The sequence below is a fragment of the Jaculus jaculus genome, chromosome X, assembly GCF_020740685.1.
Source record: "Jaculus jaculus isolate mJacJac1 chromosome X, mJacJac1.mat.Y.cur, whole genome shotgun sequence".
In the NCBI taxonomy this organism is placed as follows: domain Eukaryota; kingdom Metazoa; phylum Chordata; class Mammalia; order Rodentia; family Dipodidae; genus Jaculus; species Jaculus jaculus.
The window spans coordinates 107,452,809-107,480,448 of NC_059125.1; the positions used below are offsets into that span (position 1 = coordinate 107,452,809).

General features: G+C 36.3%; 1 pseudogene; it reads left to right on the top strand.

The window, feature by feature from the left end:
* The window catches only part of LOC101602407, a 62,088-nt pseudogene extending 34,932 nt beyond the window's left edge, over positions 1–27,156 (top strand).
* Positions 27,157–27,640: the final 484 nt, after the last annotated feature.

A 27,640-nucleotide genomic window follows, 5' to 3' on the forward strand; every position in this document is an offset into this window, starting at 1 on the left:
GGTGCACCAGGGCCTCCAGCCACTGCCAATGGACTCCAGACACATGCGCCCCCTTGTGCATCTGGCTAACATGGGTCCTGAAGAATTAAACTGAGATCCTTTGGCTTTTCAGACAAGCATCTTAACCATTAAGCCATCTCTCCAGCCCAATATAGACTATTTTCAAGGCTCTTGTTTCCCACCAGGATTAGATGGTAAGACACTGTTGCTGAAGATACCACATATGTAGGTTACAGGACACTCAGAAATCAAGTTGGAACTGAGGTAGAAATCTTCTTGCAGGCTAGGTGTTATACTTCTAAAAAAATGCCATGCATACTAATGAGGGAGAAATGTCATCACCAGTCTTAACCAGTGATGGAACCTCCATGTTTGCTACACAGTCAACCAGCCAGGCAAGGTGTTCCCACTGGTGCAATAGTGGCATCACTGTTATGGTGCAACCAACTGCTCTGTGATTGGATTTATGGCCCACTCCATGGGAAAGAATTCATGTCTGGTACTGAAAACATAGTAAAAATTATTTGGAATAGAAATTCACAGGCCGTAAGGCAGTAGCTGTTGCTGTTGTTTGGATAAATGGTAATGCTGTTCACATTAAATTACCCTCTAAATATATATATTTATTTTCATATATTAGTGCTGCTCTCACTTTTGATCAGAGAATCTTCATTTTGCAGATGACAATGGATATTGACAGAATAAATGGCTGTTTGAGTGCTCAGAACTGAATGAAAAATCTCTAACATGCCTCCAAAGCTCAGAGAGCATTGCAGATGATGGGGTGGAAAGAATGTGACAGCCAGAAAATTGTTTGGAAAGCTTTGGAATGTTATCTTTCATACACAAAGTGGCTACTGTATTTATGATCCCACAATTGATGTTGCTACTTGCACAAGATCTACACAATATTGAGCCCAGCAACATTTTGTCATTAATTGTGGAGGAGAACAAAAGAAATGAAAGAAATGACATAAAAACAAAAGAGGGACTAGCTGGAAAAAAGTAGTTCATTGGAGAGCATCAGGGTGCAGAGAGAACATAATGTATTCAAAGTGAATTGAGCCCAAATATATTATGGGCATGTCTGAAAGTTGTTAATAAAAAAGTTTTAAAAACAGTGAGATTTATAACACTGTAGCTGGCAAGCTATTGGGTGGCAGAGAATGAAAGATGACAGTGATCTCAAGAGATAGGAATGGATGGCTAGATCATTTTACCAATGATTAAAACACTAAAACTTATAATCCATATAGCCCTGGGACAGGTGGTAAAACAAGTTTTACTCCTGATGTAGGAAAGTTGCTCCTAGATGACTTGCTGCTCTCTGCCTTTCACACTGAAAAGAAAAGTTCAATATGATTCAAAATAACTTAATTTGATCCCATAACAAAATTCAGAAAAATTTACTGGAATAAAAAAAGATTAAATTAATCAAGGTAAAATTTACTATGTGTGTTATATAATAATAAAAAAAAAGGTGGAACATACAAATAGGAAAGGGAATACTTCCCAAGATGAGAGTACAAAACAAAATGCAAACTGCTGCCACTACATATGACTTTATTCTGACCTGAATGTGCTCATAGCTTTTTTTAAAACTGTTTATGGAAATTAATATTTTTTTGTGTTTGTTTTGAAGTTGGGTCTCACCAGCCCAGGCTGAGCTGGAATTTGGTATGTAGTCTCAGAGTAGCCCCAAACTCATGGTGATCCTACTACCTCTGCCCCCCAAGTGCTGGGATTATAGGCATGTGCCACCACACATGGCTCAATATTTTTCTTTATAATAAGGTAAATGGCCAACTTGGAATAGGTATTTTGATCATTTGATGAAGTTTGAAAGAGAAAAAAACATTTATTACTAGTTTATCTTACACTATTTCAATCTTCAATAACCATATCCATTTGTCTGAAAGTGTTATGTTATATGATTATGTATTCTATTCTAGTTTTCTTTCCTATACAATTCCTTAATTTTCTTCCTAGTTAATTTATCTTCCTAGAATACACACATACTTACATATATGTATAATTTATAAGAAAATAGGTAATATATATAATACATGTTTTATATATATAGTATATTATAACATATATACTATATATAGTATTTTAAGATTGTTCCATGGTTATCTTTATCATTAATAATACTCTATATTCTCATCCTAAACTTGATTTGATCATTTGTTTGTCTTTAATATCCTTTGAGCCCTACTCATTACATTTTTTTTGACAAACACTATATATATTTAAGGTATAAAACTTAATGTTTTTAATACATACATATTATGAGATGATCATATCCTAACTAACATATTTGTATGTAAATGTCTAGTTACCATTTGTATGTGTATCGTTGTTCTATGTGTGATGAAGTTTCAGGTTTGTACTCAGAAAAGGTCAATAGGGATGTTAAAAGCAGTGTATGGTCCTTATCTTGATGTTCTCTTTTGTGCTTGGGACTGTGGAGGTTAGTGTGGATATTTAGTCATGAAATCACAAATGTTGAGGTTTTGCCTTCTGTGGCCTTTCTTTTTGGTAGTGCTAGTGATGTAGCCACAAGGTTCATACATGCAAAGCAAGAACTGAAACACTCATCTGCAACAACCTGCCCAGGTGATTTTACAAGATGCTTTCTCCAATAGAGAAGTTCCTGTTGTTGACTATACAAGTTTTATACTGTTGCCTATTCAGCTCTTTGCTTATGAAACCTTTTGCATGTAGAGGTACACTTTTAACCATTTATCATAATTTTGAAAATGGATCTGAGGTATTTGTGGATCTTCCAAGCAGGATATTGTTATGACTTCCAGATCAAGTTTGAAAAGACTTTTTGTTAAATTCCAAAGCAGAGAACAATTATGAATTCTTAATAGTAATGCTACTAAAAGACCATTAGTTCATCTGGTACTTTAGAATATTTTATAGTAATTCTGATATACTGGTTTTAAACCACAGAAAGCAAGATACAACACAGCAATAATTCAGTGTTGAGTCTGATGACCTCATGAGCATGGGATCCAAGAACATTGATGTGTTAAAGAACATTGACACTCCATCTGTCTTTATTAGTGAATCATGAGCTAATTGCCTTTAAGATGAATTCAAATATGAAAAAGGTATCATATTTTTATTGCCAGAATTTAGCCTTCCTTTGGAACACGACCTAATTCTCTTCCTCATCACCATGGATATCTATCATATCTTCCTACTCATTTTCATGGTAACAAATTTTTCAAGGAAAGATAGAAAACTAGATCAAAAAGACTTTGTAAAGATTAACTTGAAAAATCCCTTATACATAAATTCAAGAAGGGATGTAAGTGACAGTTGTTTGAATGAATGTGAAAATGGTACAAACACAATTTTTCTTTGTCTGCATCTATTTCTGAAAGTGTGTAGCTCTTTGGCTATTTGAAAGCACAAGTATCTGTTCAATGTACAAACAAAAGTTGTTCCTCTCAATGACTCAGGCTCTGAAGTAGAGAGTAGTCATAAAGAAAAATAAGATTCAGAACCATGCTACACATCCTGGGGAAGGAAAGGCAATATGTATAGGGTTCATTGGGTCTTGTAGGGTAAGCAGACTCTAATAGACCCCCAGTGGAAAGGCATGGAGGAGCAAAATAGGGAATCTGCTGATTCCCATGCTCTCCAGGAGCCTACCAGTACCCCATCTTCTCAAGTAGCCATCCTAGCCATAGTCCCAGCCACAGGTTCCTCCTGCACTAACCACAGGCTAAGGGGACCCAGGCCAGCATGCTAGCATTACCCCAGGGGACTTCAAATAGGTAACACCACTCCACTCACTTCCACCCCGTACCCCAATGTGCCAACACATTTTCAGGCTGCAAGGCCACTGAGAAATCCTGCTGGAACTGAGCTGATAACCTCTTCCATGTAGACCAGCTGACAGAAAGTTGGAAAAAGCCACACTGCATGCAGTTCAATGGGACAGAGAGAGAAAATCACCAGTGAAGATACTCAACAGTGGACACTGCAAGCCTTATATTTTGCCAGCCAGTTCAAATGATCCAATGGGTGCAATGGTGGCACACATGTCATGGTGGAAACCAACTGTCCTCTAATTGGACTGGAGGCCCGCTCCATGGGAGGGAATATATCCCTGATACTGAAAACCTACAACAGGGGTAGTCATGATCCCTAGGGGTGTAACGTCTGCTGCTATCTGGCTAAATGTATATACTATGCTCATCAAACTGCCCAGTAAGCACTTCTGTTAATGTTCATACCCATATATTAATGTTACCCTCACTTTTGGTAGAGAACCTTCTCTTTTCAGATGGCAGTGACCTTGGGATGACTCAGAAGGCATCATGGTGCTGGGAAGAAGTGACAGGAGTGCTGCAATATCTCAATCACACCTTCCAACGATCAGGGTCCATTGTGGAAGAGGTGGTGGAAATAATGTAAGAGCCAAAGGAAGAGTAGGACTACTTATAACGTGCTCCTCCAGAAACAGAATGGCCTGGATATCTGTAACCTCACAGTGCCTGACACTACCTACACAAGACCTTCATAATAGGAGGAAAAGATCAAGACATCAAAAAAAAAGAGAGACTGATTGAGATGGGGAGGGTATAAGGTGGAGAATGGAGTTTCAAAGGGGAAAGTGGGGAAAGGGAGGACATTACCATGGGACATTGTTGACAATCATGGAAGTTGTTAATACAAAATTAATTAATTTAAAAAATAAAATATTAAGCAATTAGTTGATGATCCTTAGATCATGTACCTTTTTAAAATATTTTATTTATTTGAGAGAGAGGGAAAAAAAGGCAGAAAGAGAGAGAGAGAATGTGTATGCCAGGGTCTCCTGTCTCTGCAAGAGAACTTGAGATCCTGTACTACCTTAATTGCTAAGCCACCTCTTGAGACTCATCTTTCTTTCAATATATAACTAATTAATTCATTTGTTTATTTGTTTGCTTGTTTATTTATTTATGAGAGATAGAAAGAGAGAGACATGTACCCTTTTAATAGAGAGTATCTAGGGCCAAAGATATAGCTTAGTGGTAAACAGTAACATGTAGATTAGCATGCACAATTCACTTGTTTCAATCCCTAGCACAAAAGAACACTTCTTAAGTTATCCATCTCTCATAAGTATGTAGCAAGGATATTGTTCATGTAGTGGATTTGCAAGTAAGTTGTAAATTTTATATAGAAAAACTACATATGATACATATTTATATACAATCAAGGAACTATGAATTTTTAAATGTAATTATAACTGTTATATAAAATGCAACATGCTAAGAACTTATTATGGCCTTCTTTATGAGGAATTTGAAAGATTGGATGCTAATAAATATATATTTCACTTTAAAATTTGTATGCATTCCACTTACTAGACACACAACATTCATGACACTTATTTATAGCCATCTGTGTTATCTTTCCCTTATTTTTAAATATGCTTTTACTACTTTGCCAAGAACATTTTTCTTTTTTACATTCTAATTTTCTACCCATTTTAAATTAGTTGTACAATAAAAAATTCATTACTTATCACCATTTCTTTTGAGTACCCTAGTCATGCATTGATTAAGTAGAGCTTGTTTTGAAAAGACTCATGAATGCAATATGTTCTAAATATGTTAAATGGTTGAAACTATGTCTCATATTTGAACAATTGAATGATAGTTCGGTGAGATGCAAAATCTCTTTTATAATAGTTTCTTCTTAAAAAATATTTTATCTATTTATTTGAGAGAGATAGAGAGAGAGAAAGGTAGTTAGAGAAAGAGAGATAATAGGCATGCAAGGGTATCCAGCCATTGGAAACAAATGCCAGACATATGCATCACCTTCTGCTTCTGGCTCAAAAGGGTACTGGGGAATCAAACCTGCATCCTTAGGCTTCACAGGCAAGCACCTTAACAATTAAGCAATTTATCCAGTCCTATAATTATTGCTTAATGGTATTTTAGTTTGGTTTAAGTTTCGATACTTCATTTTGACTTGTTTTGAAATTGGCTGTGATAAAGACTTGACTTTCTTTGTTTTGTCAATTGAGTTTACTCCATCCACACAAGGACTGTAGTAGTAATCCTTACCTAAAATTTTATTAGGAAATGCCAATGTACTCTGGTATTAGAATATAGTACTAAAATATCTTTTTCATCCATGAAATCTGCATTTGATTATAATTTAAAGTGTAAACATTTCAGTATTTTGCTTCTTTTCTTCAAGAAATCAAATTAATGGCATTTTATTGGTTTATACAATTCTTTTATGTAATTTTTATATCTTCACTATCATTTTCCACCTATCATTTTATATATATCCTGCACAAGATAAATTATAAAATAAATTATATCCTTAGGTATGCAGCTATATACAATTGTGAAAAATGACCACAATCAAAATACAAATATTATCATCATAACATAAAAATTCATCATTTCCCATTGTAGTAAATCTCATTTCACAGGTGTCAACTAGTATATGATATGAAAATGCTTCCTGTTAATTTTTGCTTCTGGAGAATTTGATGCAACTTGATAAATATATGTATCAGTATTTCCCTTCAAAATACTTTGAAGATAACCCATATTGTTATGTATATCATGGTTCATTCCTTTTTGTTGTTGTCACCAGCATAATTTTATTACTTTTAAATGTTTTAGGTATTGGTAGAAATGGCAGTTATTTCTAATGTTTAAGCATTATGAATAATGAAACTGTGATTAATATAGTCTTATCTTATATACAAGTCTTTTTTTGAATGGTTATGAACGAGAGTTTGATGTTTTGCGTAGCAAATAGGCATTTAACTAACTTGATACAAAATTGCCCAGCTATTTCCTATGAGATTTTGTGGGACTTCAGTCCTCCCACCAGCTCTCTCACCTTTGTCTATTTTACATTTGTTAACCTTTTTGAGTAGCAATTTTAATGAGTATATAATTTTGTATTATCTTTTAATTTCTAATTCTCTACTGCATGTCAACTTTATTTATGTATCTTCTAGGCTAAAATATTTATTTAGATATTTTCCAATTTTAATTGGGCTATTTCTCTTCCCAACATTATCTTTTTTTTTTTTTTTTTTTTTTTTTGCTTTTTCGAGGTAGGGTCTCACTCTCAACCAGGCTGACCTGGAACTAACTATGTAGTCTCAGGGTGGCCTCAAACTCACCTTGATTCTCCTACCTCTGCCTCCCGAGTGCTGGGATTAAAGGCATGCACCACCACGCCTGGTGCAACATTTTTTTTTTAAATATATTTATTTATTCATTAGAAACAGAGAGAGAGAGAGAGACAGAGAGAGAGAATGAGAGAGAGAGATTGTGTGTGTGTGTGTGTGTGTGTGTGTGTGTGTGTGTGTTCTGGCACAATAGTGCCTTTTAGCACTGCTAAACTCCAGACACATGCTCAGCCTTGTGCATCTGGCTCTATCTAGCTGCTGGGGAATCAATCCTGAGCCATCAATCTTTGTAAACAAGTGCCATTAACCACTAAGCCCAGCATTTTCTTTATTATGTTCCATAGGCTATTTTCATTGGATGAAGAAAAGACTGTTGATAAATTTGTTTTTTCATTGAATACTCTAAAATGGCTCACTCTCTTCTGGTCCCCTACTTGCTGATGCATAGCCACTGTCAAGTGATTCACAGTTCCCTGTACATAAAGTGCTATTTTTTCAGTTGCGGCTTTCTATATTTTCTTTATTTTGGCTTTCAACTTGTCTGATTATGCTGTGCCGAGACAGAGACTGCTTAATGCTTGTTTTCCTTGGAGTTCCTTGTAACTGAAATTATGTAAACTCATACTTTTCATCAAATTTAGAAATATTATAGTCATTACTGTTTCACATTTTGTTTTATGTTCTGTTCCCTCTCTATTCTTCCTATGGGACTTTGATTATATATGCTTTAGTCAATATGATATTACTCATCAGATCACGAAGGGCCTGCTAATTTTGTTAAAGAAAAATTCTACTTATAAGTGCAGTCTGAGGTTGACAACAAAATGAAGTGAGAAACTCCCATCAACTTCTCTCTCTCCTTCTCTCCCCAACTCTCTCTCTCTCTCTCTCTCTCTCTTCCTCTTTTTATTCTTTTGTGTGATGGTGAGTCAGGTGACATACTAAGAGGAAACACAGGTAAGTCTCAGCTAATAAGGTGCATTATACTTGCAAGTCCTCATAAAGGATGCAGGACATGTCACACAGGATCATATGGGTACATACCAACATTGCCCTGGGGGGCAGAAGTAGCAGAGTAAGGGGACAACTTAGACTATATCCTTTATTGGAATTTCCACAAGAAAGTTAAAAAATATCTTGGAATTTTAGAAAGTTAAAAAATAGCTTGGGATTGATTAGGTTGAATATTTTGGTGGACTCGACCTGTAGGGGGGCAGCTCTGTATGCCTGGTTGCTTGCCCCTGGAATGATTAGAGCATATGAATACTGCCTCCTGGGTTGTACAGGAGGACATGAAGGAGGTTTTGATTGGCATCCAAAACACATTTCAGACAACTCTTTAAGGCTGTTTCTGAAAATTAGCTAATTTATGGAGGGACGTTTTCTTCTCAATCAAAATGTTTGTTTTTTTTATTTTTTTTAAACAATTTCTGTTTATTTTTATTGATATATTTGAGAGCGACAGAGAGAAAGATGCAGAGAGAGATAGAGACAGAATGGGCGCGCCAGGGCATCAGCCACTGCAAACGAACTCCAGATGTGCACGTCCCCTTGTGCATCTGGCTAACGTGGGTCTTGGGGAAACAAGCCTCGAACCGGGGTCCTTAGGCTTCACAGGCAAGCGCGCTTAACTGCTAAGCCACCACTCCAGCCCCAAAATGTTTTATAAGACATAAAAGCATCATACTATGTAGAAAATTTTTTAAATATTTTATTTATTTGTTTGCAAGGAGAGAGAGAGAAAGAAGAGAGAGAGACACATGCAGAGAGAGAGAGAGAGAGAGAGAGAGAGAGAGAGAGAGAGAGAGAGAATATGAGTATGCCAGGGACTTTTGCCACTGTAAGTGAACCCTAGATGCTGTGTCACTCTGTGCATCTGGCTTGTGTGGATCCTGGGGAATCAAACCCAGGCCTGGAGGCTTTGTAAGCAAGTGCCTTAAACAGCTGTGCCATCTCTTCAGCCTGAAAATAATTAAAGTCCTCTTTTATGACTTTATTTTAATCTACTTAGCTTTCCGAAGGCCCCACCTAATACATTCTATGAACATCATGCACCCAGGTGGTCTGCTTAGTACAATCAGTGCCTCTGCACAGACTGAACATTACCTCCTAAATTCTATAGTTTCTACCTGGGTTCAGTAGTGGAGGTGTGTATTCTATCATTTTTTTTTCAAATATATATTGACATCCATCATTATAGGATGATCCCAAATTTTGTCACTGCATTAAAAAAGGCTAAAAGGCTGGGCTGGAGAGATGGCTTAGTGATTAAGCGCTTGTCTGTGAAGCCTAACGACCCTGGTTCAAGGCTCGATTCTCAGGACCCATGTTAGCCATATGCACAAGGATGCGCACACACCTGGAGTTCGTTTGCAGTGGCTAGAGGCCCTGGCACACCCCTTTTCTCTCTCTCTTTCTCTGTCTCTCTCACATAGATAAATAAAAAATGAACAAAAATGCTATGCTACATGTATACAACCTTTCGCAAAACATAGAAGCCACTGATCCTATTCACTTTGCCTTTGCTAAAATGCCATTTAGTTGGAACCATACAGTATTGTACTCGTTATTCTACCTCCATTCTACTGTAAAGTCTGTCAGTAAAATATGGTTTTAAAAATGGCTAGCACTGTTTCTTTTAAATTTTCAAATTCCACTTGACCGTTTTACAATTTTTGTTTATATGTAGAGATGTTTCTCTTTCCATTATTCATGAATGCATACTTTTACTTTGCTGAGAATAATGACAACAGCTGTTCATATTATTTGTTTAGTAATTCCATCATTGACCAATCTTGGGGTCTGAGCCAGCTGATTTGTCTTTTCCCCCTGAAAAGGATGAATATATCCCAGCTCTTATCTCACATTTGGATTGTGTCCAGAATAAGTGTGCTAGACTTAGGCAAGTCCAAGGTCTCTTATTTACTTTGATGAGCCTTATTTCCTCTGTTTTAACAGGCAACAAAGTTGGTTGGGGTCAAACTAAAACTTCCATTTCTTGTATAATAAATAAACTCCATTTCCTGCATAACATATGATATTGTGTTTGTTGTTCAGTGAGCTGCTATCTTATTCTCCACACATATATTATTTTAGTCTTGGCCAAATATTTGGGGAGAAAGAGAATATAAAGTTTTATGCTCTTGTTCCTTAGCTTAATGGTTCCTCTTTTCCCTTTGCACTATTTATGATTGCTCCAGCCTCAGCCTTCTTATTCCTGAGGCCAGAAGGCCTCCTCCTTCTTTCCAAAGCACGAGTTATGCCAATTTTCATACTAAAAGCAGTGAAAACAGGAAGGTCACACAACAAATATGCCATTGACAGTACATGGACCCTCCAGCCAGATCCTCCTACTTCTGTTTACTGCCTTGTGACTTTGATTAATGTTTGAAGTATCGTAATTTATGGAAAATGTTCTTACTCAGTAATTCTCAGGCACTTAGTTATTCTTTTTTCCTCTTACTATATTTATTTGAATATATTCTCCTTTGAGCCCCATATAAAATAATATTCATATCTGAAACATTTTCACTTCAGTTTCCTTCCTGACTTTGATTACCTTTCCTTTTGCCTGCCTATGTGCTGGCGTTGACAATTTATGATTAGTGGTTTTACGTTATATTGGTAAACTATTCTCCCTGTGATTAAATTCTTGCTGGCATAGGTAGGTTCTTTAGTTCTTCGTATTTTGTTTTCATTTTGGGATGAATTGTATTTGTTGAAAGAACTTGATGCTTATTTTGTTTGTTTTTTTGTAGTAGCTGTATATGGATGTAGCAAAAGTTTTCTTTTTTTAGATATCTCATCTCATCTAGACCAGCAAAATTTACAGTGTGAAAGTATTTTGGTAACTTAGCATACCACTTACTTTAAGTGAATTATGAGTATTAGTATATGTGTTTTAAGTACTTTATACATTCATTCGTTGACCAAATACTGGGCAGGAAGTAACTTGAAGAAGGAAAAGGTTTAATTTTACTTAAAGTTTTGTTACAACACAGTGGTAAGACATGCAGGCAGAGAGAGGAGACAGGCTGGCCTCATTTTACATCCATTCTCAGGAATCAGAGTGAGAAAAGGAAGTGGAACCTAGCTGTAAACCTCAAGGCCCACCTACAGTGATAAACTTCCTTTAGTGATGTTCTACCTTCTAAAGCTTCAGAATATTTCCAAACAGCTCACCAGCTGGGAGCTCAAACTCATGGGCCTTTGTGGGACATTTCACATTCAAACCACAACATTCCACATCTGGCTCCCATAGTCTCATGGCCATCACATGGTACAAAATGCATTCAGTCCAACTTCGAAAGGATTTTTCATAGTTTGTTTGTTTCTTTCAGTCCTAACACTGTGAAAACCCCAAAGTCCAAAGTCTCTTGTGGGACTTATGAAAATTTATTAACAGTAGCACCCTGTAGAATAAAATGAAAAGAAATTATACACTTCTAACATAAAATGGTACAGAGTAAATTTTCTTATTCAAAAAGAGAGAAATTAGTGCATAGGAAGGAAAGATTGTGTCAAAACAAGAACAAAATCCAGCAGGGTAAACCCCAAGTCCTAGGGCTCCATGCTAGACTCTAGGACTAATAATGGAATCATCTAGTCTACAAAGGACTTCGGTAGCTCACCATTGCAGTTCTGCTTCATGACTGTGGAAGCAATGTTACCAGCCAGTGTCCTGCTCTTGCTGCCATATCTTCCTAACCATGATGGAATGCTTTCCCTGCAAACGTAAGCTAAAATAAACCCTTCCTTTCTCATGGCGCTTCTTCTCATGTATTTAGTCAGAGCAACAAATAAAGTAATTAATGCAGCATCTTTGGGTTTTGTTTATTTGGAAAGGATAATTCCTTCCTCCCTCCCTCCCTCCCTCCCTCCCTCCCTCCCTCCCTCCCTCCCTTCTTTCTTTCTTTCTTTCTTTCTTTCTTTTTGGTTGTATTGTGGAAAGGTCTCATTCTAGCCCAGGTTGATCTGGAACTCACTGTGTAGTCCCAGGCTGGACTCAAACTCACATAAATTCGCCTACCTCTGAGATTACAGGCCTATGCCACCAAGCCCTCCCATCTGTTTTGTTTTGATTTTGGCAGCATATTGCTATGTAGCCCAAGCTGTCCTGACCTTGCTACCCCTCTGCTTCAGACTCTGGGAGTGCTAAATTTACAGGTAAGTACCACCACATCCAGACTATACTGTGCTTTGAATCAGTAGTTCCTTTGGTCCAGGAATGCAGGTTTGATGTTATGATTTACTTTTGTTCTTCTTTCATTTTTTTCTCTATACCAAGTATATAAAGAGATGTATCCCTCTTCTAAATTGTATCTTTTGATGTCAGAGATATTATCTTCTAAAGACTGTTTGCTACTTCTTATTCTTTATACTTCCATATTCATTTCATATAATTCAACACTCTCCAAATTTCTGATCCAGCAGCTGTCAAATTTATGTCAGCATGTTTATTCTCAGAGATGATTTTTTTTTTTTAAATTTTGGGAGCAATATGTTTCTGGTTCTGCTTCTCGTAGTTCTGTGTTATTTTCTCCTGTACTAAATCTATTCTATCTGATTTTTGCTTTGACTTGGTACCTAGACTTTCCTGGTGGCAACAATTAATTTACATTTTCAAATGCTTGCAAATTTGAACTAATATTTACACCTTGGTTCAGTCATAGGAATGGGCTAAAAACATTTTTTCCTCTACCCATTTTTCAGTATGTTTTTAATGATATATGTAAACATTCACGTATTGGTACCTGAATTTATCCTATGAGAACATCAAAATTACTGGACTCTTCTTTTTTCATAATATGCATAAAGATGCTTAATATAAATATAAATATATATATATGTGTGTGTGTGTATTTGTATATATCTTGATATTTGTTATACTATTAAAATGATATTTCACATTAATGAATTAGAATTATTTGATAATAGAAGGATATTTTATTGTCTTCTGATAAAGAAAAATAAAGCTATTAAACTACTTATATTTAATCAAATCCTTCATAAATGTATTTACCAAACTAGGAAATATTTTAAAGTACTGAGTGCAATAATTGTCATTTCCAGGTAGAGGAGAGGAATAAGTTGCAACATTATGTTTATTATAGTATCCTTTTATAGGATAATTAAAATGCAAACTTTATAAAACAAACCACTTTTGTAATTTCTATCATCGTGTTTCACCACAAATCTGTTAAAATCACGTAATTACATATTGAAAAGAAAATAATCTACAATCTATTTTTGTTAGTGCTAGGTCTTTTATGCAACTATCTGTGTTCTGCAAGTCATAAGACCTGGAAAGGGTCTCTAAGCTCTTATAAAAAAGATTCAAATGCAAAATCTATAATCTCCTTTAACTATATTTATCATCAGTTTGTTCACTTCTGAACATTTGCACATTTTTTTGCTTAACATATTTATTCTTCATGCCTGCCTAGACTGTCCTGAAGTATATCATTAAGATAATAGTTGAAACCAATTAGGAGCCTAAATAACCAAAGACATTCTTAATAAACTTTGGAAATCTTTGTAAATGTTTCTTAAATACAATGGTTGTTGCCAACCTGAAATTTGTATTTGTTCTGTTTTACAAAAAAGAAAAACAAAATAATTCAATTAGTTTGTATGCCTTTACCTACAGGGGTCCATTTTTACTCTCTATCTTAAAAGTCTTTATTATATTTTCAGTAAAAGAAAGGTGGAAAATAATAAAACAATAACCCCAGGATGGATAAAACACTAGAATAAGCCATGATGTTCTCCTTTCTCATTAAATTATAAGGTGATAGGCTCAAAGGTCCACAAAAAGAGAAAAAGCCACCATCACCAGCACAAGCAAGCATACATGCATCAGGAACCCCAGGCAAAGCTCATGTACTCTGCTTAACTTTACTTTGGAATTCCACATCTGCCTTGAGAAACAAATACTTAGGGCTGGGCCCCAGGATCCACCCAGTGATACTTCCTCCAGCCAGGCAGCTATAGTATTAAATAATAAGCTTTAATAAACACCTGAATGTATTAGAGGACATCCAGTAAAACTACCATATTCCACCCCTGGTCCCCAATAGATTCATAGTCATCTCACATTGTAAATTGTATTCAGTCCAATTTCAAAGGTCCCTATAATCTTTATAAACTTAAATATAGTTCTAAAGTCCCGAGTCTCATCTGAGATTTAAAATAGTCTATTACTCCATACGCAGCTGACACGTAAAATGGAATGACATGGCTGGAAGCCAGGAGAGAGTCAGTCCCCAGACAGTCAGCGTGTCTAGTGCCAGAAGGCGCTACATAGGCGACTGGGGGAAGTGACCAAGATCTGTCCAAGCAACACATTGTTTAACCTAAGTAGCAACAATTAACCGGATGTGATACCCACACAAGTGCAATAGTGGTACACAGCCATGGTGAGGAATCAATTGCTCTTGATTTGGCTAACTGATCCACTCAGTGGTACTAGACCCTTAGCTGGAGCTGGGAAACAAGTCAGAACCATACCCAAACACAAGCCCACTCTACAATATCAAGCTACCATCAATCACGGGGTATAAGAGGGCCTACACCTATCAAACTGTCTATCAAAAAGTAAGTGTTATCTCAATTTTCTGGGTGCTAACTTACTCTCCGTTGGAGAATCTGCTTCTTTTTTCCAGATAGATGCAGATCCTAAGAAGAGAGCTGCCCCAACATACCTCAGAAGGGGCCCAACTGAAACTAAGGACAACTGGCGAAATAAGCAAGGGTGATGTTTTCCTGTGAACTGGATACCAGCACAAAGGGGAAGGAGATCAATGCAGAGAAAAATCAACTCCTACCAAATCAGAGAGCCAGAGCCTCAGAGGCCCCCAACACCTCAGCACTGAAGCAGACCAAAAATGAACCCAACATGGCTCAGGGAAATCTTGCGGAAGAGGGGGCGGAAAGAATGTCAGAGTTACATGTTGGGTCATGATTTTCAGAGACATTTATCATACTAATAACTGGGGGCTAACTCCACAATGCACGACCCATTTTCAATAACAAGGAGGGTCTAATGGGAGGGAGTAGATCACAGATGAGCCTAAATAATGGTACCAAACTGCCTGTATTTACTGAAAAGAAAACTAATAAATTAAATTTAAAAAAAATAAAATAAAAAAATAAAATAGTCTATTAGCTGTGAGTCCTGTTAAATCAAAACAAGTTATATGCCTTAAACATATAAAGGCACAGAATAAACATTTTTAAATATTTTTATTTTATTTTATTTTATTTAGTTGAGAGTGACAGAGAGAGAGAAAGAGGCAGATATATATATAGAGAGAATGGGCTCTCCAGGGCCTCCAGCCACTGCAAACAAACTCCAGATGCGTGCACCCCCTTGTGCATCTGGCTAACGTGGGTCCTGGGGAATTGAGCCTTGAACCGGGGTCCTTGGGCTTCACAGGCAAGTGCTTAACTGCTAAGCCATCTCTCCAGCCCCAGAATAAACATTTTTAACTGGTATAAGGAATATCAAGGAGAGATTAGAAGAATGTAAATTTACTACCTTGTGCTCCATTAAAATTAAGACCTCTTATCCAATGACAACCATTGCTGATATTTTTACCACTATAGATTTGCTTTGCTTGCCTTTAAATTTTATGTAAGGGCTGGATAGATGGCTTAGCGGTTAAACGCTTGCCTGTGAAGAGTAAGGACCCCGGTTCGAGGCTCGGTTCCCCAGGTCCCACGTTAGCCAAATGCACAAGGGGGCGCATGCATCTGGAGTTCGTTTGCAGTGGCTGGAGGCCCTGGCATGCCCATTCTCTCTCTCTCTTTCTCTCTGCCTCTTCTTTCCTGTCACTCAAATAAATACATAAAAATGAACAAAAAAATTAAAATATTTAAATTTTATGTAAATTCAATCACACATTTATGTTCCATTGTGTTTCATGTATCAGTAGTTAATTTCTTTGTGTTTCTGAGTAGTATTCAAGTGTCTGACTATTTCACAGTTTGGTTCCCTATTTCTTTCTTCATGAACATTTGGGTTATTGCTAGTTGGGGTTATCAAAAAACATTATAAAACTGTCTTCAAAATCTGTACAAATTCTTTTTGTATTTAAGTGTGTTAATTTTTGAGTAGAATTTCTGAGTAAAAGCAGTTGATTAACATTTTTGGAAACTAACATACTTAGACCAAAGTGTTTGTGATATTTTTAATATTATTGATGAGTTAAAAATTCCACTTAGTCTAAATCTAACAGTTGTTTTTCTCAGTATTTTTCAATTTGTTCTTTTGAAACAATATGTAACCCTAGAACATACTAAATGAGTATATGAAATGTGTCTTGTATATCTACAGTGACAAATTTGAAAATGACATTATTGGGCTGGAGAGATTGCTTAGCAGTTAAGGTGCTTGCCTGCAATGCCTAATGACCCAGGTTTGATTCCCCAGTACCCATGTAAAACCATATGCACAAAGTCATACATGCATCTGTAGTTTATTTGCAGTTGGAGGTCCTGGTGTGCCCATTCTCTGTCTCCTCTCTCTATCTCTTTCTGCTTTCAAATAAATAAAATTATATAAAAAAGAAAATTACATTACTTCAATACTGCTAGATAACTACATTCTCTGTTCATTTCCATTAGCATTACCACACATTCATTTGGAAGTATGTGTTTATTAATGTGGGTTGTAAAATCAAACCAAATGATATCTCACATGTGACCACTACAGCAACTAAGATACACAGTTATTTCATCATCAGAAACAACTCCTGCATACTATCATTTTCTAGTTAAACTGAACTAACTACCTTATCTGGCAACAACTACAGTGTTCTAAACTTCTATAAAATTGACTCTTGGATGCATTATAGAAATGGAATCATATATAATGTAACTTGATTTAGTTGTCTTTTTTTACTAAGCATAAAGACCTGGAGATTGGTGTACCTTGTTGCATATGTCAACAATTTGCTTCATTTCACAACTGAATAATCTTCCATGACATTGTTGCCTGAGCTGGCTTCATTGCTCAACTGCTGAAGGATCTCTGGGATGCTTCTAGTTTTTGTTTTTGATAAATAAATGTGCTATGAAAATTCGTGCACGGGTTTCTTGAGCATGTAAGCTTTCCTTTCATGGAGTAACTAGTCAAGTATGCAATTAGTTTTGCAATGTAATTACATGTATAGTTTTACAAGAAACTGACAGCCTATTTTTCTGGTGTGGCCTGCTACTTTTTTTTTTTTTTAACATTTCATTCAGCAATGTATCAGTGAACATGTTTCTGTGTACTTAAAAGCATTTGGTATAGTTTCTTGGATTTCGTTTTGTACTTCAGCTGTTCTAAGAGATTGTGTTGAACATCTTTCCTTCTGGTCATTTGCATTCTATGTATCATCTTTAGTTAAATGTCTTTGATCGTTTTGAGTTCTTATTATTGAAGTTTGAAAATCCTTTATACATTTGAAGCTAGAGTCCTTTGTTGGATAAGTGGGTTGCAGATATTTCCTCTGAGCTTGATGCTTATCTTTTCATTCTCCTTTAAAGAGTAAGCCATTTAAATTTAATGAAGTACAATTTACCATTTTTTTTCTTAATATGGATAATGCTTCCTTATAACACAGCCTTAAGTTTAAAAATATATCAAAAATTATTTTAAATATTTTTATTTATTTGCGAGAGACAGACAGACAGAGAGAGGGAGAGAGAGAGGGAGAGAGAGAGAGAGAGAGAGGGAGAGAGAGAGGGAGAGAGAGAGAGAGAGAGAGAGGGAGAAAGAGAGGCTGGGGATGAGAAGGATGATGGGCATGCCAGGGCCTCAAGCCTCTGCAAATGAACTCCAGATGCCTATGTCACCTTGTGCATCTGGCTTTACATTGGTACTGTGGAACTGAACCTGGATCCTTTGGCTTTGCCAGCAAAAGCTCTAACTGCTAAGTCATCTCTCCAGCCAAATGTAAGCATGCTTCTAAGTGTTCACTAGTCTTACTTCTCATATTTGAATCCATAGTCCATTTTGAAAAATAAAGTAAGTATAATGTGAGAACTTTATGCCAAGGTTTATGTTTTTTCTACAAATATCTAATTATTTGAGTACCATTAGATAGACTTTTTTAAAACCATTGAATTTTCTTCCAACTTTATGAAAAATAGCCGGAAGCGTAAGCATGAATCTATTTCTGGAATCTCGCTTCTATGACAAAAGTCTGCTTATCTGTCTTTTTTGATATGGTATTTTCTTGGTATTGTAAATAGATAATTTTAGCATCTTATAACTTAATTAGCTAGGTGCAAGTTTGGAAATATTTCTCCTCTAAAATTCCCTTTCTTATGATTTTCTTGAAGAAGTAGAGTTGGTTTTATTTTTCAAAATATTGAATTTATTGATTTCTTCTTTTATAGGTTGTGAAAAAATTTTGTAGTATCAGAAGACATATAGATGCATTTCTAGTAATTTTTTTTACATGTTGGGAGGCAAAGGCAAAATAATTTTTAGGATAAGTGAATCTACTTTTTTGGGGGGTGTTTTCAAGGTAGTGTCTCACTCTGGCTCAGGCTGACCTGGAATTCACTATGTATTCTCAGGGTGGCCTTGAACTCTCAGCGATCCTCCTACCTCTGCCTCCCAAATGCTGGGAATAAAGGCATGCACCACCCACGCCCCACCAAATATAATTATTTTTGTTATTGTTTTTTTGTGTGTGATTGCTTCAGAATTTTCACTATACTTTTGTAACTTTTTGAAAAATACACTTTATTTTATTTATTTATTTGACAGAGGAAGAGAGAGAGAGAGATAGAGAGAGAGAATGGGTGTGCTGGGGCTGTCAGCCACTGCAAACGAACTCCAGATACATGCACCCCCTTGTGCATTTGACTTATGTGGATCCTGGGAAATCAAACCTTGGTCCTTTGGCTTTGCAAGCAAGAGCATTTAACTTCTAAGTCATCTCTCCAACACTTCTGTGACTTTTTATAGTGTATACTTACCTCATACTTTTCTATTTCATAAATAGTATATTGGAGGAATATATCATATGGCACAATATAGTACAGGAAAATAATGCTATTTTCTCCTTGTAGCCTTTAGACAACTGTTATCATACATTTAATTTTTTCATTTCTTAATAGCTTCATAATTTGTTCTTAAAATATATTAAATAATTTTTTTTTAATTTAGTTTATTAGATATGGACGCATGGACTCTTTTATCTGTAGTTCCTAACCTGGATCAGTGTGAGTTGGTGATATATCTGAATGGCAATTTGATGTCTGGACAATAGGGAGGGTAGGGCTTGGGGGAGGGGGAGGGCAGGGGGGGACACAAAACTGAACCCAAATTGAGCTGGTACCATAGAATCCTATATCCTGGAAGACAGACTAAAAGGTTGAACATTTAAAAGGACCTTAGGGGAAGCATCTGAATAAAATGTTTTTGAAACAGATATTTAACTAAAATGTTTTTATGTACACTGACAGTTATCATTTTTCCTTCCTCTTTGTAGATTCAGATTTTTGTGTGACTTCTTTATATTTTAATTTTATTTTTTCTTGTAATGTAAGTCTGTTGCTAATAAAGTATTTACATTTTTGTATATATGGGGGGAAAGATCTGTTATTTTTGTGTATTTATGTTATGTGGTGCATGTGTGCATTGTGTATGTAGTATATGCACAAATGTGTGTTCATGCATTGCCCCATACTTTCGCCTTTGGCCAGGTGTGCTTGCCTGTGGTAGCCAGATGGGAATGTCAGGTTACTCCTTCATCACTCTTCAACCTATTCTTACTTGAGGTAGAGTCTCTTCCAGATCTGAAACTTGATTTTTTTTTCATGGGCCCTGTTGATTCTCTGCTCCCTGATCCCATCCGTACCAGAGGTTGAGACGTTTTTGGCCAGACCCAGGTGTTTATGTTGGTTCTGAGGATTGATTTTGTTATATATTTATTTTCAATGACAGAGAGAGAGAGAGAGAGAGAGAGAGAGGGAGAATGGACAAACTGTAGCACCTTGCCATTGAAAACAAATTCTAGATATATGCTATACTTTGCATATCTGGCTTTACATGGGTACTGAGGAATCAAACTCAGGTTATCAGGCTTTGCCAGCAGGTGCTTTTAACCACTGAGCAAACCCTGCAAGCCTTGGGTATTGAATTTGACTATTCCCAGAGTCCTGCTCAGCCTCACCCCAATGCGTGCACAGGAAGTGTTAACCTCTGTGCCATCTCAATAGATCTGTTATCAATTTTCAATGATATTTTTCCTTAGCAATTCATCCTAAGGTTTGGATTGTTATTTTTACTGGGTTGTGTCTCTTTGCATGCTTCTTTCAATGATTGAGCTTTAAGTAATACAGAGATATTGTTCCACAGCCCTCCTTAAAAAAAAAAAAAAAAAAAGATAGTTACTGCCAGGATTAAATTTCTTTCTTTGTTTAAATGAGATGGATTTCCTGGTGTGCTTAGAAGAGGAAGATAGAAGATTTCCTATTTCTCAACTTCAAAACTCCTTTTTTGGGCTGGAGAAATGGCTCAGCGGTTAAGCACTTGCCTGTGAAGCCTAAGGATCCCGGTTTGAGGCTTTATTACCCAGGACCTATGTTAGCCAGATGCAAAAAGGGGCGCACGCGTCTGGAGTTCCTTTGCAGTGGCTGGAGGTCCTGGCGCGCCCATTTTCTCTCTCTCTGCCTCTTTCTCTCTCTGTCTGTCGCTCTCAAATAAATAAAACAAAAAAAAAATTTAAAAAAAAACCTCCTTCTTTGTTGTTTCCATGAAGCATGAAAATAGTGTGTCATTTTTTTTTACCCAAGATACAACTGCTGTGCTCCTTTCCCACAAGGTGACCTCATCCTTTATTTACTTTTCCTGAGTTTCTATTATCTATTTAGATTAGATTATACCCTCCATAATTTCTCCTTCATGATGGGGAGCAGACAAGTGCTTAGTTTATTTTGAGGAAAAAGGATCAGATTTCATAGTAGGCTATTACAGGTTCCCTTTTGTACTCCTGAGTACACTGGACTAGTCCTCTTCTAGTGTTACATACTATATTAGTAGATAATCATAAAGCTTCCCATGCTTAAAACAGCTTTGTATTTTGAGGGAAAGTACCTGCTACCAGTGCAATTTATGACTACTTACTCTGGTTCCTACAGCCAGTAAGAATTTCTATTACCTTAGTGTTACTTCTTCCACACAATGGATAATTCCTATTCAACTAAGATATAATCTGGAATTTAATATTTTTATTTAGTGTCTTAAATTGTAATATAGAACATTTCTAAATCTTGAAAATTTTTGAAGTTCATGTTTTGTAGTATTGGTGATTAGAACTAGGCTTGTGCATGCAGCACAAGTGCTCTCCCTCAGAGCCATATCCCTAGACCACTTTTTCCTTTTTAGTTTAAGATAAGGTCTCAATAACTTGGAATCTAGTCTTGAACTTATGCTATAGTTCAAGCAGGCCTTGAAATTGTGATATTCTTCTCATCCTTCTAAATGGCTGGGGATTATAGGCCTGTACCACCAGGCCCAAACAAGGTTCTTACTCAAACCAAAACAAACAAACAAAAATTACATTTGACCTGGTACCTGGGGAAATGGTTGAGTGGAAAAATAACTTGCTGTGAAGGCATATGGATCAAAGTTTGTTTCCCAAGTACCACATGAATGCTAAGTGGGCATACTGACCCATCCACAATCCAAAGAATTAGGAGACTAAGACAGAGAATCCCTGGAACAAATTGGGTAGTCAGAGTAGCCAAATTGGCAAAGTCTGGTTCTAAATAACAGACCCTACTTCAGTAAGTAAGTTGGATAACATCAAGGATGACACTTTAAATTGATGTTTGGCCTCCACACACCACTCATGTGTATACACATGCACACTCACTCACATGTACATGTATCTACATACATACAACCTGGCATATACCTGCAAAAAAAGAGTCGTTGGCTTGACTCAGCTCCAGTGCAACTAGAAATAAGACCTAAATTATTGTTGTCAAATTAATATGCTTTCATCATCTTTGGCAAATAAAACATGCAAAATATCATAAGAGTAAGATAGATTTGTATCCTTCAAATTGTAGTAATGGGATTTCATGGGGTGGAGAAATGGCTTAGAAGGTAAAGGCACTTGCTTACAAAACTGTATGGCCTGGGTTCAGTTCTCTATTACCCATATAAAGACAGATATGCAATGTGCCACATGTGTCTGAAATTCATTTGCAGTGGCAGGACTCCTGCTTTACCTTTCTCTTAATCTCTCCAAGAAATAACAAAAATCGTTTGTGAAAAATAGGATTTCATATATAGATCCATTATTTAGAGAGCATATTTCATTGATATTATTCTATGTGCCCTTTCATTTTTGTGGTCTGCATTTCCTTCTTCTCTGTTATGAATTGATCTTGGTATCGGATAAGATTCAAACACACTGGTATTTTCCTCTGTAGGACAAAAGCAATTTTCCCATTTCTTCATAAAGTATTAATATACATTGTAGATGATTTTCTAGGACTGAGTTTTAGAAAAAACATCAGAAAAATTTCTAACAATAATACTGTTGAATATAGTTAATAAAATTGTAATAGAGGGCTGGAGAGATGGCTTCGCGGTTAAGTGCTTGCCTGTGAAGCCTAAGGACCCCGGTTCGAGGCTCGATTCCCCAGGATCCACGTTAGCCAGATGCACAATGGGGCACATGCATCTGGAATTCGTCTACAGTGGCTGGAAGCCCTGACGTGCCTATTCTCTCTCTCTCTCTCTCTCTCTCTCTCTCTCTCTCTCTCTCTCTCTCTTTCTGCCTCTTTCTCTGTCGCTCTCAAATGAATAAATAAAAATAAACCAAAAAATTTAAAAAAAATTGTGATAGAAATTATACAATCCAAGCCATTCATTTAATAGATGAATAAATCTAGGCCAAGCCTCTGGTGGTAGAATCTGGACTAGAAGGAAGTCTTTATACTCAGCCCCTGGCTATGCCAAATACATAAGGGCTGCCTCTGCCTTCATAAAAAGACATCTCCTTCAATATCATTCCCACTGCTCCACCTCTTACAACTTTGCTTCACTTACTTCATTTGAAACTTTTTAGGATCATACTCTGGCAGTTCTTCTTACTACATGTCTACCTCAGACAGTTATTAAATATAACATGAAAAAGGCCTATTCAAACTTCAGTAGAAATTTAATTTCTCATAGTCTCCTTAGTATTGATTTCACCTTTAAAACATTTTTATATGATTTCTATGAGCATATGTGCATTTATCAGAAAGCAAAGTAAATGGCAGAAAATTATATTTTTCATGTGGGAGTTAATTACTGCTGTATTATAATGGAAAATTGTAATTCTGAGATGAATATAGACTTAATCAAAATTCTCAAATGGGTTTGTGCTCACAAGAAAAAATACTGACAATTTTTAATTATTGAACGGCAAGTGATTATTGTAAGAGTTGCAAGAGCAAGGGATTTATTGTCATTTTTAACATCAATTCTTCACAATGAAAATTCCGCGATTAATTTTTCAAATTAACAAATGCAAGTTCAAGTACCTTTATTGGTAAATGCAATCAACTAGTGAACAAAATTATAGCTATCAAATTACAACTGTCAATCTAATACTAACAGACTCTCACAAAGATCTTATTTACACAGCCACTTATGGGTAGTCACTTAATCACAATTTAAGGCATTTGTGGATCAAGTGTTGTATTACTTAATATAAGATAATTTTTCAAAGGACATATTAAAACTAAAATCTTCAAAGCTGCCGTTTGTTTGTGTTTTCATGTTTTGGCATACAAGAGCTTTATTTCCTAAAAAGCAGATTGTCTCCATTTCATCACTATCCCTGGGTGAGCAATGTCAATATTATTGTGTCAACAGATAACTATTTTGAGTATGTTTCTGGATAACGGTAATAAATTATGTTTAGAAGTTCCAAAATATAAACAAATATTATAATATTGTTGGGTTGGAAAAAATTTTAAAAATTCATCTGTATTTGTTTCGTTGCCTTTTAACTAAACCTCAATCTTCTTAACCTGCCCTTAAATTAATTTCTTTTAATTTTTAAGGAAATTTTTGTTCTTGATTTCATTTATATATAAAACATATGAAGATATTACATGGCTTGGAGAGATAGCTCAATGGTTAAGGCACTTGTCTACAAAGCCTAATGACCTAGGTTTGCTTCCCCAGTACACATACGAAGTTAGATGCACAAAGTGGCACATGGATCTAGAGTTTATTACCAGGGCTTAAAGACCTGGTACACCTATTCTCTTTCTCTCTCTCTCTCTCTCTCTCTCTCTCTCTCTCTCTCTCTCTCCTCCTCGTCCTCTCTTTCTGCTTCCAAATAAATAAACAAAAATTTAAAAAGATAAAACTCAAGGCAAATTTAAAAGCATTCATGTATAAATCATATGCTGCATGCAAAAATTTATAGTCATTCTAGCATGTAGAACTTGAGCAGCAGTTTAAATTTTACAAAGGATTGTTAGTAATATTGGCATTATCTCATAATCATTAGCAATAGAGGATCACAGTGAAATGTGCTTTCAGCTCATAGTAAAGGTGGAAATTATATATATATATACATATTATATATAATATACACACACACACACACACACACATATATATATATGTATATATATATATATATATATATATATGAGAATGATATATTTTTCAGGATATAAATCCATCCATGTAAATCATCTATCATCTGAATGTAAGATTTTGGAGCCTCACAATCCATTCACACTACACTGACTAATTCCTATAACCATGTCAATTGTGAAATGTCAAACCTGATCATTTAAATGATTGAAGTATCCAATCAATTTCTTTAAATAATTGCTGTTCCCTTATCAAAGTTGACATTCTTCAGATTTCAATTTAGACCCTTCTTACTGGAAGGCATAGTTAATCCTCTCAAGCTGGATGGATTAGGTGGCCATTCTGTATCATCATATAGCATATTTCATGTACCTTAAAGGAATATTTATGGTTTCTTGACATTTGTGATTCTTCTAATATTTGCTGTTGGGTCCACTAGACTGTGTGTACCTAAAGACTAGGTAACTCATTTGTCTTGTTCATTCCGTAGCTCTAGTACCTTAACAGAATTCCCAGTACATAGCATCCATTAAAGAAAGAAAATATACTTAGTGAAAGATTATATTGAATTAAGTGGAATTAAGTAATTAGTGGAAGTAGATGGGAATAGTTGTAAGTGGTTTATACATCTAGTGTCTATTGAGAATTATTACAGTTTTGAAATGATACCACTTTTGTAATGAATAATCTGTTCTATTTCTTCTGCTACTTTAAGCCAAAGGTTTAAGATCAAGGAGAAGGGATTGAAAACATCCCACTGGCCATACAGATGTTCAATCAATACACGGCATTAGAAATTCAAGAATTAATCATTAGTGACATAATCACTTAGCTATAGGTTGATTGTATTTTCTAATGATTAATGCTCTTTTGATACGTACCAAAGGAGGAAGTCTACTTTCATTTTCTCACAAGACAAATCGTGACAGTGTACCCACAGGTAGCTGTCTTAAAGTTGGCTGAAGATTGTAGCAGATTCAGAACAAAAATTAATGCTCATCATTGAATATATATACATGCATAATATTTCTTCAAAAAAGTGACTGGTTTCCTTTTTTCTGTTTTTTGCAGAAGGAGCTATAGCTCAGATCAGGATGTAGCTCTGAAGTTAGGAGAGAAGTTCACAAATGACCATTCACAAACACAACAGTGATTACCAGAGGTCAATATTAAGTGGATTCAAATGGTCATATGCAGAATTTCCCTTCCTTCATTATAAATTAAGTATAAATATTATTTTGATCCTAAGTACTATTTCCCCATCTTATCAAAAAGACAAAAATATAAATGTTCAATATGCTGTGACATCTACTATATTAAAACTTTGTTATTGAATCTGCTTTCCTGCACATATATGGAATTAAGATTGGATTGGTGTCTGCTGGCCATCCTCCAGCATGGAGGCCGCTGCAGCTGGTCCTGCTGCCTGGAGCCCGCGCCCTTACTGCCTTCACCTCGGCCGTGTGCCCCGCACGCACACCACGAGAGCCAAGCTGTGTGCGACAGAACTGACACCCAGAAATGAACAGCAGCTGAGAAGAAAGGCACTACCTCTGAGGACTGAGAAAATGGCAGTTGACCCAGACTGGGCCAGTGTTTACCCTGTTGCAGCACCATTTAAACCCTCAACAGTGCCGCTTCCTGTCTACATGGGCTATCCTGTGAAGAAGGGTGTGCCCATTGAGAAGGAGGGAAATCTAGTACTTTTAAAGATCCTCAATGTTCTGCATTTGATACCTGCAGCAATTACAAGGCACTGTGAAGCTCTTAAAGACTTATGCACTGAGTGGCCAGCTGCCCTGGACAGTGATGAGAAATGTGAGAAGCATTTTCCCATTGAGATTGACACAACTGACTACGTTTCATCAGAACCATCTTTTCGAAATCCCAGATCATGGGCGGTAACACTGAGAGTTAAACATTCTAGCTTGAATTTAGATGATCATGCAAAGAAGAAACTTATTAAGCTTGTGCGAGAAAGACAGTGCAAGACCACGGATGAACTGACTATTAGCACAGACAGGTTCCCTTTGAGAAGACAGAACTGTGACTATGCAGTGTAACACTGACAGTGTTATTCTACTAGTCTTGGAAAACTGAAGACTGGGAGAAAAGCAAGGCACAAGCAGACATGGATAAGTACGTGTGGGAAAACAGCTCCTCGGAGAAGAGTCTGTTCAAAACCTTTGTCTGGATCACGGCCACTGAGGAGAGCAGAGAAGTGAGCGGAGAGTGCCTGCTGGGCACTGAGGAGGCTGCATGGTACAGGGAGTGCGTCAAGCGCCTCAAGAACCAGAGGGAGGATGATGCTGCGCTCTCCCGGTACAAAGACGCCATGAAGAGACTGCTGAATGTGGAGTAAGGTGGGTGGGGGGAGGCACTGTGTAAATCGTGAAGTGTGATCACTAGTTGGCCATAAAGGTGAACTTGTGTGACACTAAAAAATATAATAATAATAAAATAAAAAATAAAAAAAAGTTTGGATTGGTGTCTTTCCAGCCCTGTCCAGGAGCATTAGTTTATATTCTGTAGATTCTCTTTTCTTATTCATATACATGCAGAAAGTATGTTTTATAGAGAAATGAGAAGAATATTCTGACCATTTCAACATTTACTTTAAATATTGACACAAGATTCTTGTCTTTGAGTGTTGGAAATATGGCTCAGCTGTTAAATGTTCTTGCTTGCAAAGCCTAACTGCCCAGGTTCAATTCTCCAGTACCCATATAAAGTCAGATGAGCAAAATAGTGCATGTGCTAGAGTTCAGTTACAGCAGCTGGAGACTCTAGTGTGCCCATACTCATTTTCTCACTCACTCTTTTATTTACCAGAAAGAAATAGAGAA